Source organism: Nomascus leucogenys, chromosome 15, assembly GCF_006542625.1.
Source record: "Nomascus leucogenys isolate Asia chromosome 15, Asia_NLE_v1, whole genome shotgun sequence".
NCBI lineage: Eukaryota > Metazoa > Chordata > Mammalia > Primates > Hylobatidae > Nomascus > Nomascus leucogenys.
Window position 1 is genome coordinate 40,523,702 of NC_044395.1, and position 11,116 is coordinate 40,534,817.

An 11,116-nucleotide genomic window follows, 5' to 3' on the forward strand; every position below is an offset into this window, starting at 1 on the left:
ATGGCTTAGCTTGGGCCCAGAGGCCTGACATTCTGTCTTCTTATATTAATAAGAAAAATAAAATGAAATAGTGGTAAAGTGTTGGGATGGTGAAAATTTTGGGGGATGGTATGGAGAGATAATGGGTGATGTTTCTCAGGGCTGCTTCAAGTGGGATTGGGGGGGCATGGGAACCTAGAGTGGGAGAGATTAAGCTGAAGGAAGATTTTGTGGTAAGGGGTGATATTGTGGGATTGTTAGAAGAAACATTTGTCATGTAGAATTATTGGTGATGACCTGGATATGGTTTTGTATGAATTGAAAAACTAAACGGAATAAGAGAAGGAGAAAAACAGGTATTAAAGGTCTAAGAATTGGGAGGACCTAGGACATCTAATTACAGAGTGCCTGCCTAAGGAGATTCAGCATAGTCTTGCCAGCAAAGATTATTTATTTACTTCAAGAGTTAAGAGTGGTGGAGAGTGACCGCGGCTGCTCCACTGCTGAGGCCGCGCCATGGCAGACGAGGAGCTTGAGGCGCTGAGGAGACAGAGGCTAGCCGAGTTGCAGGCCAAACATGGGGATCCTGGCGATGCAGCCCAACAGGAAGCAAAGCACAGGGAAGCAGAAATGAGAAACAGTATCTTAGCCCAAGTTCTGGATCAGTCGGCCTGGGCCAGGTTAAGTAATTTAGCACTTGTAAAGCCTGAAAAAACTAAAGCAGTAGAGAATTACCTTATACAGATGGCAAGATATGGACAACTAAGTGAGAAGGTATCAGAACAAGGTTTAATAGAAATCCTTAAAAAAGTAAGCCAACAAACAGAAAAGACAACAGTGAAATTCAACAGAAGAAAAGTAATGGACTCTGATGAAGATGACGATTATTGAGCTGCAAGTGCTCACAGACTAGAACTTAAAGGAAAAATTCTAGGACAGAAGTTAAGATCTGACTATTTACTTTGTTTATTGTCTATATGCCTTTTAAAAAAATAAACTTGTTATGCAAAAAAAAAAAAAAAAAAAAGGGTGGCAGTTTGGGGATAGCACCAGGAGATATGAGCTGTGATGGCTTTGAGAAACAGTGTAAACCAGCAGTGTAAACAAGAGCAGGGCATGTATGAGTAGTTGAGAATGGTGAATAGGAGTATGATGAGACAGAAGACAGTAGGGATGACAAGTTTTTTGGGGTATAGTCTAAGTTGGTCTGGTGTCTGGAATGAGACTGGGGCTTAATAAAAAGGAGTGTCCATACAGGAGCTCAAATGGGCTATACCCTGTAGCATTCTGAGGACAGGCCTGAATTCTGAGAAAAGAAAGAAGTAAAAGTATTGTCCAGTCCTTTTTAAGTTGGCTGAGCTTGGTGAGGTGTGTTTTTAAAAGATCATTAGTCCGTTCTACCTTTCCTGAAGACTGAGGACTGTAAGGGATATAAAGGTTTCGCTGAATACCAAGAGTCTGAAAAACTGCTTGGCTGATTTGACTAATAAAGGCTGGTCTGTTATCAGACTATATAGAGGTGGGAAGGCTAAACTGAGGAATTATGTCTGACAGAAGGGAAGAAATGACTGTGGTGGCCTTCTCCGACTCTGTAGGAAAGGCCTCTACCTATCCAGTGAAAGTGTCTACCCAGACTAAGAGGTATTTTAGTTATCTGACTCGGAGCATGTTGAGTAAAGCTAATTTGCCAGTCCTGGGTGGGGGCAAATCCTCGAGCTTGATGTGTAGGGAAGGGAGGGGGCCTGAATAATCCCTGAGGAGTAGTAGAATAGCAGATGGAACACTGAGAAGTTATTTCCTTGAGGATAGATTTCCATGATGGAGAGGAAATGAGAGGTTCTAAGAGGCGGGCTAGTGGCTTGTACTATAGCATAGCCTGCCTTTGCTGGTGTGTGGCGATTAGGCCTGGTGGAACTGCCATCAATAAACCAAGTGTGATCAGGGTGAGAAACAGGGAAGAAGGAAATGTGGGGAAATGGGATGAACATCAGGTGGATCAGAGAGATGCAGTCATGAGGGTCAGGTGTGGTATCAGGAATAATGTGGGAGGCCGGATTGCAGTCCGGGCCAGGAACAATGGTAATTGTGGGAGACTCAACAAAGAGTGACTACAACTGAAGGAGCCAGGGAGCAGAAGGTATATGCATCAGGTGTGAGAAGAAAATAGATTTTGGAAATTATGAGAGCTGTAGAGAGTGAGTTGAGCATAGTTTGTGATTGTAAGGGCCTCTGAAAGTATTAGAGCGGCAGCAGCTGCTGCAGGGAGATATGATGGCCAGCCTAAAACAGTAAAGTCAAGTTGTTTGGACAAAAAGGCTACAGGACGCGATCCCAGTCCTTGTGTAAGAATTCTGACTGCACAGCCCTGCACTTCGGCTGTGTGTAATGAAAAGGGTTGGGATGAGTCAGGGAGAGCTAGGGTGGGGGCAGTCTTTAAAGCTGTCTTCAAGGAATGGAAAGAGGAGTGGGGAAAGGATTTAGGATCTATGGGGTCAGCTAGGTTTCCTTTTGTGAGTTTATATAATGGTTTTGTTAGGATGGCAAAACCAGGTATCTAAAGGTGAAAGTATCTAACCATGCCCAGGAAGGAAAGGAGTTGTTGTTTTGTATAAGGGATTGAGGTTTGGGAGATTAGTCGGACACGATCAGCAGGGAGAGCACGTGTGTTTTTATGCGAATTATGCTGAGATAGGTAACAGATGAGGATGAAATTTGGGTTTGACTGAAGTAATGGGGGCTGTCTGTGAAGCCTTGTAGCAGTACAGCCTAGGTAATTTGCTGAGCCTAATGGGTGTCAGGGTCAGTCTAAGTGAAAGCAAAAAGATGCTGGGATGAAGGGTGCAAAGGAATAGTAAAGAAAGCATGTTTGAGATCTAGAACAGAATAATGGGTTGTGGAGGGAGGTACTGAGGATAGGAGAGTATATGGGTTTGGCACCATGGGGTGGATAGGCAAAACAATTTGGTTGATAAGGCTGAGATCCTGAACAAACCTGTAAGGCTTGTCTGGTTTTAGGACAGGTAAAATGGGGGAATTGTAAGTGGAGTTTATAGGCTTTAAAAGGCCATGCTGTAGCAGGCAAGTGTTGGGCAGTGTCAGTCTTCAGCTGCTAAGCTGAGAAGATCTGGGAAGGAGTCAGTCAGAGAGCCTCAGGCCAGAGTTCCAGGGGCTCTGGGAGTGGCTGCCAGGTGAGTTGAACAGTCTGATTTCCAGTGGGGTCCTGCACAGGTGGGACACCGGAGGAATCCTGGGCTGTGGGCATTCCTTGGCCTGGTGGCCAGATTTCTGGCACTTGTAGCAAGCTCCTGGGAGAGGCAGTTCTGGAGGAATGCCTGGCCACTGCAGTTTAGGTGTTTGGAAGTTCTTGTGTGCTGGAGATGTGGCGGGGGTTTGTCTCACAGTGGAGGCAAGGAATTGCAACTCCAAAATATGTTGCTACTTGGCTGCCTCTATTATTGTACACCTTGACGGCAAGGTTAATTAAGTCCTGTTGTGGGGTTTGAGGGCCAGAATTTAATTTTTGGAGTTTTATTTAATGTCAGGAGCAGATTGGGTAATAAAATGTATACTGAGAATAAGACGGAGAGTTTATAGGCTTTAAAAGACCATGCTATAACAGGCGAGTAATAACAGGCTTTAATCTTTTAAAAATGTGCTATGGGATTGGATATTGGCATTGAGTGAGGTAAGCATGATTAGATTTTAATGGGATGGTAAGGGGTGCATGATCGGTCGCTAAGGAGGGAGTAGAGGTATCTTATACTTGTGGGTTAAGGTGGGGAGATAAAGGGGAGGATGTGAAGGAGGCTTTGAACTGGGGGAAAAGGTGGCAATGAGGTGTGGCTGTAGCCTAGGAATAGTCAGGGAAGCAGATAATTTAGTCAAAGTGTCTTGGCCTAATAAGGGAATTGGGCAGGTGGGGATAACTAAAAAGGAGTGCTTAAAAGAGTATTGTCTAAGTTGGCACCAGAGTTGGGGAGTTTTAAGAGCTTTAGAAGCCTGGCCGTCAATACACACAACAGTTATGGAAGCAAGGGAAACGCCCTTGAAAATAAGGTAATATGGAGTGAGTAGCCTCCGTATTGATTAAGAAGGGGACGGACTTACTTTCTACTGTGAGAGTTACTTAGAGCATCTGTGATGGTCCTGTAGGCTTCTGAGGTGATCGGACAGTGTCAGTCTTCAGCTGCTAAGCCAAGAAGATCTGGGAAGGCGTCAGAGAGCCTTGGGCCAGAGTTCCAGGGGCTTTGGAAGTGGCTGCCAGGTGAGTTGAACAGTCTAATTTTCAGTGGGTTCCTGCACAGATGGGAGATGGCTTAGGAGGAATCCTGGGCTGTGGGCATTGCTTGGCCCAGTGGCCAGATTTCTGGCACTTGTAGCAAGCTCCTGGGGGAGGAGGTTCTGGAGGAACACCTGGCAGCTGTGGTTCAGGTGTTTGGGAGTTCTTGTGTGCTGGAGATGTGGCTGGGGTTTGTCTCACAGTGGAGGCAAAGAATCGCAACTCAGAAATATGCTGCTACTTGGCTGCCTCTACTTTATTATTGTAAACCTTGAAGGTAAGGTTAATTAAGTCCTGTTGTGGGGTTTGAGGGCTGGAATTTAATTTTTGGAGTTTTGTTTAATGTCAGGAGCAGATTGGGTAATAAAATGTATACTGAGAATAAGACAGCCTCTTGACCTTTTAGGGTCTAGGGCTATAAAGCATCTCAGGGTTGATGCCAAACAAGCCATGAACTGGGCTGGGTTTTTCATATTTGATGAAAGAGCCTAAACACTCACTGATTTGGGAGAGGTCTGATAAAGAAAAAGGAGCATCAACCTTGACTATGCCTTTAGCTTCAGCCACCTTTTTAAGAGGAAATTTCTGGGCAGGTGGGGGAGGGCTACTCACGGAATGAAACTGTAAACTGGACTGGGTGTGAGGAGGAGAGATGTTAAAAAGATTATAGGGTGGAGGAGCAGAGGCTGAGGAAGGATTGGGACCTAGCTCGGCCTGGCGAGGAGCAGCCTGGGGAGGAGGGGAGAGGTCAGATGGGTCTGCAGAAAAGTAAGATTAGAAAGACTTAGTGATGCTTGGGGTTGGGACTGGGGGGGGGGGGCGAAAGAAGGAGGATTTGGGAGGAATCACGTTGGGAAGAGACTAGGGAGGGAACGAAGTGTGAAAAATGCCTGGACATAAGGCACTTCAGACCATTTGCCTATTTTTCAACAAAAATTACTTAGGTCTTGTAGGATGGAGTAATCGAAAGTGCCATTTTCTGGCCATTTAGAGCATTGCCATGTTTGTACTGGGGCCAAGCGGTGTTGCAGAAGAAAATAAGGTGTTTAGGTTTTAGGTCAGGTGTGAGTTGAAGAGGTTTTAAGTTTTTGAGGACACAGGATAAGGGAGAAGAAGGAGGAATGGAGGGTGGAAGGTTGTCTATAGTGAAGGAAGCAAGCCTAGAGAAAAGAGAGAGTAGAGACATGGAGGGAATGGGTTCAGGGGTTCTTACCATCCAGAAAAGCAGGAAAGGGGTCAGGGCACAGAGATACAAGGTCAGGGTGTGGAAATAAGGGATCAGGGTGCAGAGATTTAAGAGGTTGGGGCATGGAAATAAGGGATCAGGGCGCAGAGATATAAGAGGTTGGGGCATGGAAATAAGGGATCGGGGTGCAGAGATATAAGAAGTTGGGGTACAGAGATATGAGGTTGAGGTACTTGCCCCTCCTCTAGAAAAGCGGTACTTGCCACTAAGGGTGAAGGAGAAGGGGTTGGGGGTTTCTTGCCCTTCCCCCAGAAAAGCGGAGAAGGGGTAGAGACACAGAGAGAAGGGGCTGGGATACTTGCCTTTCCCCCAGAAAAGCGGGACTTGCTGCTAAGGGTGAAGGACCAAGGCAGGTGTCCCTGCATGGTCTGACACCTCTGAAACCTGGGTGAATAATCAGAGAGGCATCCCTGCAATGATTAAACACCAAGGAAAGGGTGCCTTCTCTAGTCCATGACCGGCGCCAGAGTTTTGGGTCCACGGATAAAACGTGTCTCCTTTGTCTCTACCAGAAAATGAAAGGAATTGAAATTCAGAGAAGGGAGAGATTGAAGCATGGCGCCAAGATTGAAAGGAGAAAGAGGTTGAGAGGTAGTGAGGGAGGTTGGAAAAGAAAGTAAAAAGAGGCTGCTTACTGGATTTGAAATTGGTGAGATGTTTCTTGGGCTGGTCGGTCTGAGGACCTGAGGTCGTAAGTGGATCTTTCTCATGGAGTGAAGAGCAGGAGGACAGGGGATTGACCTCCCAAGGGAGGTCCCCCGATCCGAGTCATGGCACCAAATTTCTCACGTCCATGTGAAGAGACCACCAAACAGGCTTTGTGTGAGCAATAAAGCTTTTAATCACCTGGGTGCAGGTGGGCTGAATCCAAAAAGAGAGTCAGTGAAGGGAGATAGGGGTGGGGCTGTTTTATAGGATTTGGGTAGGTAAAGGAAAAAGAGGGGTTCTCTGGCAGGCAGGAATGGGGGTCACAAGGTGCTCAGTAGGGGAGCTTTTGAGCCAGGATGAACCAGGAGAAGGAATTTTACAAGATAATTCCATCAGTTAAGGCAGGAACAGGCCATTTTCATTTCTTTTGTGATGGAATGTCATCAGTTAAGGCAGGAACTGGCCATCTGGATGTGTACGTGCAGGTCACAGGGCATATGATGGCTTAGCTTGGGCTCAGAGGCCTGACAGTATTCTATTGTATAAATGTACCAAAGTTTGTTTAGCCATTTACCTTTATTCAGGGACATAGTGATTGTTGCCAGTTTTTGACATTTATAAATAAATCTTCTATAAATATTCACTTGCTATTTTTTGTGTGAATATAAATTTTCAAATCTGTTTGGTAGATACCTAGGGGCATAAGTGCTGAATCATGTGGTAAGACTATGTTCAGCTTTCTAAGAAACTGTCAAACTGTCTTCCAAAATGGGTGTTACATTTTTGCATTCCTACAAGCAATGAATGAGTGTTCCTGTTACTCTACATCCTCACCATCTATTGGCATGGTCAATATTTTGAATTCAGCCATCCCAATATAATACAATACAATAGGTATGTAATATAGTCCATTGTTATTTTAATTTACATTTTCCTAATGATGGTGCTGAGCATCTTTTCATATGCTTATTTTCCATCTGCATATTTTTTCTTATGAGCTGTTCAGATCTTTTGCCCACTTTTTAGTTGGATTGTTTGTTTTCTTATTGTTGAGTTGTAAGAGTTCTTTGTATACTTTGGACAAAACTTCTTTATCAGTTGTCTGTTTTGCAAATACCTTTTCCCAATTTGTGACTTGTGTTTTTATTCTCTTAGCAGTGTCTTTGGCAAAGCAGAAGTTTTTACTTTTTTTTTTTTGAGGCAGAGTCTGGCTCTGTCCCCCAGGCAGGAGTGCAGTGGCACCATCTCAGCTCACTGCAAGCTCCGCCTCCCAGGTTCACGCCATTCTCCTGCCTCAGCCTCCTGAGTAGCTGGGACTACAGGCGCCTGCCACTACGCCCTGCTAATTTTTTTGTATTTTTAGTAGAGACAGGGTTTCACTATGTTGGCCAGGATGGTCTCGAACTCCTGACCTCGTGATCCGCCCACCTCAGTCTCCCAAAGTGCTAGGATTACAGGCTTGAGCCACTGTGCCTGGCCAGTTTTTACTTTTAATAAAGTCAAATTTGTTAATTTTTTCTTTCATGTATCATGTTTTTCATGTTGTAAGGTCTACGACAATTTTTTTTGCTTACTTTTAAATAAATAGAACTTTACATCAAAAACTGTTTCAAATTTTTGTTTTAAAAATTAAAATGTCAGGTACAAGAGTCAGTACTTCAATCTCTATCTAAAGTGAAATCTTCCCCCACTTCCCTAACATTTGTGGCAGTTTCCTACTCTCGGAATTAGGAGTATGACTGGCGTCTACTCTGACATCTCTCATCACAACTTTAACTCTTTAGCTCCTGTTTGGATCTTCAATGAGAAGCGAGTCAAAGAGAGTGAAGAGAGTTAAGAGTTCTTAACTTGCTGGGGTGACTTCATCCTTTCTGGCTTGGGCAGATGGTTAAAGCTAACTTTGTTTTATGGGTGTTTTCTTTTTCTTTTTTTTTTTTGGCGACGACGGAGTTTTGCTCTTGTTGCCCAGGCTGGAGTGCAATGGCGCGATCTCGGCTCACCGCAACCTCCGCCTCCCAGGTTCAAGCAATTCTCCTACCTCAGCCTCCCGAGTAGCTGGGATTACAGGCATGCACCACCACGCGCGGCTAATTTTGTATTTTTAGTAGAGACGGGGTTTCTCCATGTTGAGGCTGGTCTCAAACTCCTGACCTCAGGAGATCCGCGCACCTCGGCCTCCCAAAGTGCTGGGATTACAGGCGTGAGCCACCGCGCCCGGCCCTATGGGTGTTTTCAATGGCTCTGCAGAGGCTCTCCAAGGACCTCTTGCCATAATCCTCAAAACAAAGGGGATACATTTGATCAGTGTTCCAGGGAACACCCTGCCTTCAGCCTCTTGTTTACTACTGATCCATTCCACTGTGGTTTGCATGCTAGAGTCTATTCTCTCCCCCAGGAACTCCAGTTCTACTCTCTGTCTCCATGTGATTGACATCTTGTTCACAGAGAACGCTCAGGCATACTAAAGCAATTCAGGCAATTCTGGCATGGCAACCTTCTCTTTGCTATGCCACCAAAGCAGTGATTCGGTCCTTATCCTACCTCCTACGAGCACCTGGACCAGACACATGTCCACAGTGTCCCTGGACTCCAGGGGACAGAGAATCTCAAGGAAACTCCTTTATTACTTGAAATTAAGAAAATAGAAACTCACATATCTCATCTCTCAGGGGGGTGGGAGATAAATAGGCAACAGCTCTCTACAAATTTTTTTTTTCAAAAAATTTTCTCCTCCAAATCTGAGCCCTTTTTATATCCTTGATTTAGCTGAGGAATTCAGGAAAAGAAGACATGGTTTGAAGTCTGTCTCATACTTTGATGTTACTCTGATAGCCATAGAATTGGTCCCTCGGTGAAACTGAAACTAGAGTCCAATTTCCCTCTTAGGTAAGTAGCACTCCCAGATCCTAGGGATCAGAGGCTTTCAGGCAGAGAAACAGGTAGTTAACCCAGACATAGCCACTTCAAAGGAAGAGCTACCTAGCTCTTAGTAGAAAACAGGTAATAAACCTAGACATAGTCACTTCAAAGGAAGAGCTATCTAGCTCTGTCTCTCAGAAATGCTGTATGCATTTTTAGATCTTATACATGCAAATCAATTTTATTAGCCAGATGTTTGATTTTCTTTCTAGGGGAAGCTGGAATCTCTTCTCTCCCTTTTTATGCAAAGTTTTGCTGACTCTCCTTTTCTCACTTTAATTACTGTCTGATTAAAGTTCCTTTCCTCTGTCAGTCCCTAAGGGCATTTGCTAGGTTATTGCTTCTGGTACTTCTCATTACTTCTTGTAAATCCAAGATATAGAAAACTTCTTAAAAAAATATTGGACTCTTATCTGGTAACCATGCTAAATTCAGTAATTCATTTTAGTAGATTTCTTTTGTAGATTCTTTAGGATTTTCTATGTACATCACTATGTCATCTGCAAATAAAAATGGTTTTACTTCTTTCTAATGTATGCGACTTTTATATGTTTTCCTTGTTTTAGTGCGCTAATTATGTTTTTGTGTACAATAGTAAAGAAGTGGTGAACATGGATCTGCTTGCCTTGTTTAGGATGTTAAGTAGAAAGCATTCAGACTTTCACTATCAAGTATGATGTCTGTCATAGGTTTTCTGTAGATACATGTTTCTTTCTATTCTTAGAGTGCTTAGAGTATTAATGAATAGGTGGCTGAATTTTATCAAATGATTTTTTCTTATATATTGAGATGATAACGTGGGTTTCCTTTATTCTTTATTCTACAAGTATGGTAAATTACATTAATTAATTTTTAAAAGGTAAAACAACCTTGCATTCTTGAGACAAATCTTGTCTGGTCATTCTGTGTGTACACATAATTCTTATCCTGCAACCATACTAAATTCAGTAATTCACTTTAGAAGAATGCACATAATTCTTGGTTGATAGTCTTTTCGAATTTTAAAAATGTTATCCTAGGCTGGGCATGGCGGCTCATGCCTGTAATCCCAGCACTTTGGGAGGCCAAGGCGGGAGGTTTGCTTGAGCCCAAGAGTTGGAGACCTGCCTGAGCAACATAGGGAGACCTCATCTCTGCAAAAATAAAAAAATTAGCCAGGCGTGGTGGCGCATGCTTTTGGTCCCAGCTGCCTGGTAGGCTGAGGTGGAAGGATCACTTGGGCCCAGGAGGTCAAGCCTGCAGGGAGTCATGATTACATGACAGAATGAGATCCTGTTTAAAAAAAAAAAAAAAAGTTTTTCTGGGCATGGTGGCTTCATACCTGTAATCTCAGCATTTTGGGAGCTGATGTGGGAGGATCACTTGAGGCCAGGAGTTTGAGACCAGCCTGGCAACATGACAAAACCCCATCTCTACAAAAAATTAAAAAATTAGTTGGGTGTGGTGGCACATGGCTGTATTCCCAGTTACTTGGGAGGCTGAGGTGGGAGGATAACTTGTGCTCAGGAGTTCGAGGCTTTGATGAGTCATGATTACACCACTGCCCCACATCTTGGGTGGCATAAGAAGACTCTGTCTCTTAAAAAAAAAAAAAAAAAGGGCTGGGCACAGTGGCTCACGCCTGTAATCGCAGGACTTTGGGAGGCCGAGGCGGGAGGATCACAAGGTCAAAAGATAGAGAGCATCCTGGCCAACATAGTGAAACCCTGTCTCTACTAAAAATACAAAAATTAGCTGGGCGTGGTGGCATGTCCCTATAGCCCCAGCTACTTGGGAGGCTGAGGCAGGAGAATCGCTGGAACCTGGGAGGTGGAGGTTGCAGTGGGCAGAGATTGCACCACTGCACTCTAGCCTGGGCAACAGGGCAAGCAAGGCTCTGTCTTAAAAAAAAAAAAAAAAAAATTATTCTACTGTGTTCTGACCTCCATGATTTCTAAGAGAAATCTTCATTCATTTGAATTGTTTTTCTCTAGCTACTTCAAGATTTTTTTTCAAATATTTAGTTTTCAGCAATTTCATTATGATATGCCCAGGCTCTTTTTTTC

At 44.0% G+C, this 11,116-nt stretch overlaps 1 pseudogene across 1 annotated transcript; it reads left to right on the forward strand.

Moving 5' to 3' along the window:
* Positions 1-455: 455 nt before the first annotated feature.
* LOC100585289 lies at positions 456-990 on the forward strand (annotated as a pseudogene). The gene has a single exon (XR_004033646.1). The product of XR_004033646.1 is annotated as a programmed cell death protein 5 pseudogene (transcript).
* The last annotated feature ends 10,126 nt before the right edge of the window (positions 991-11,116 follow it).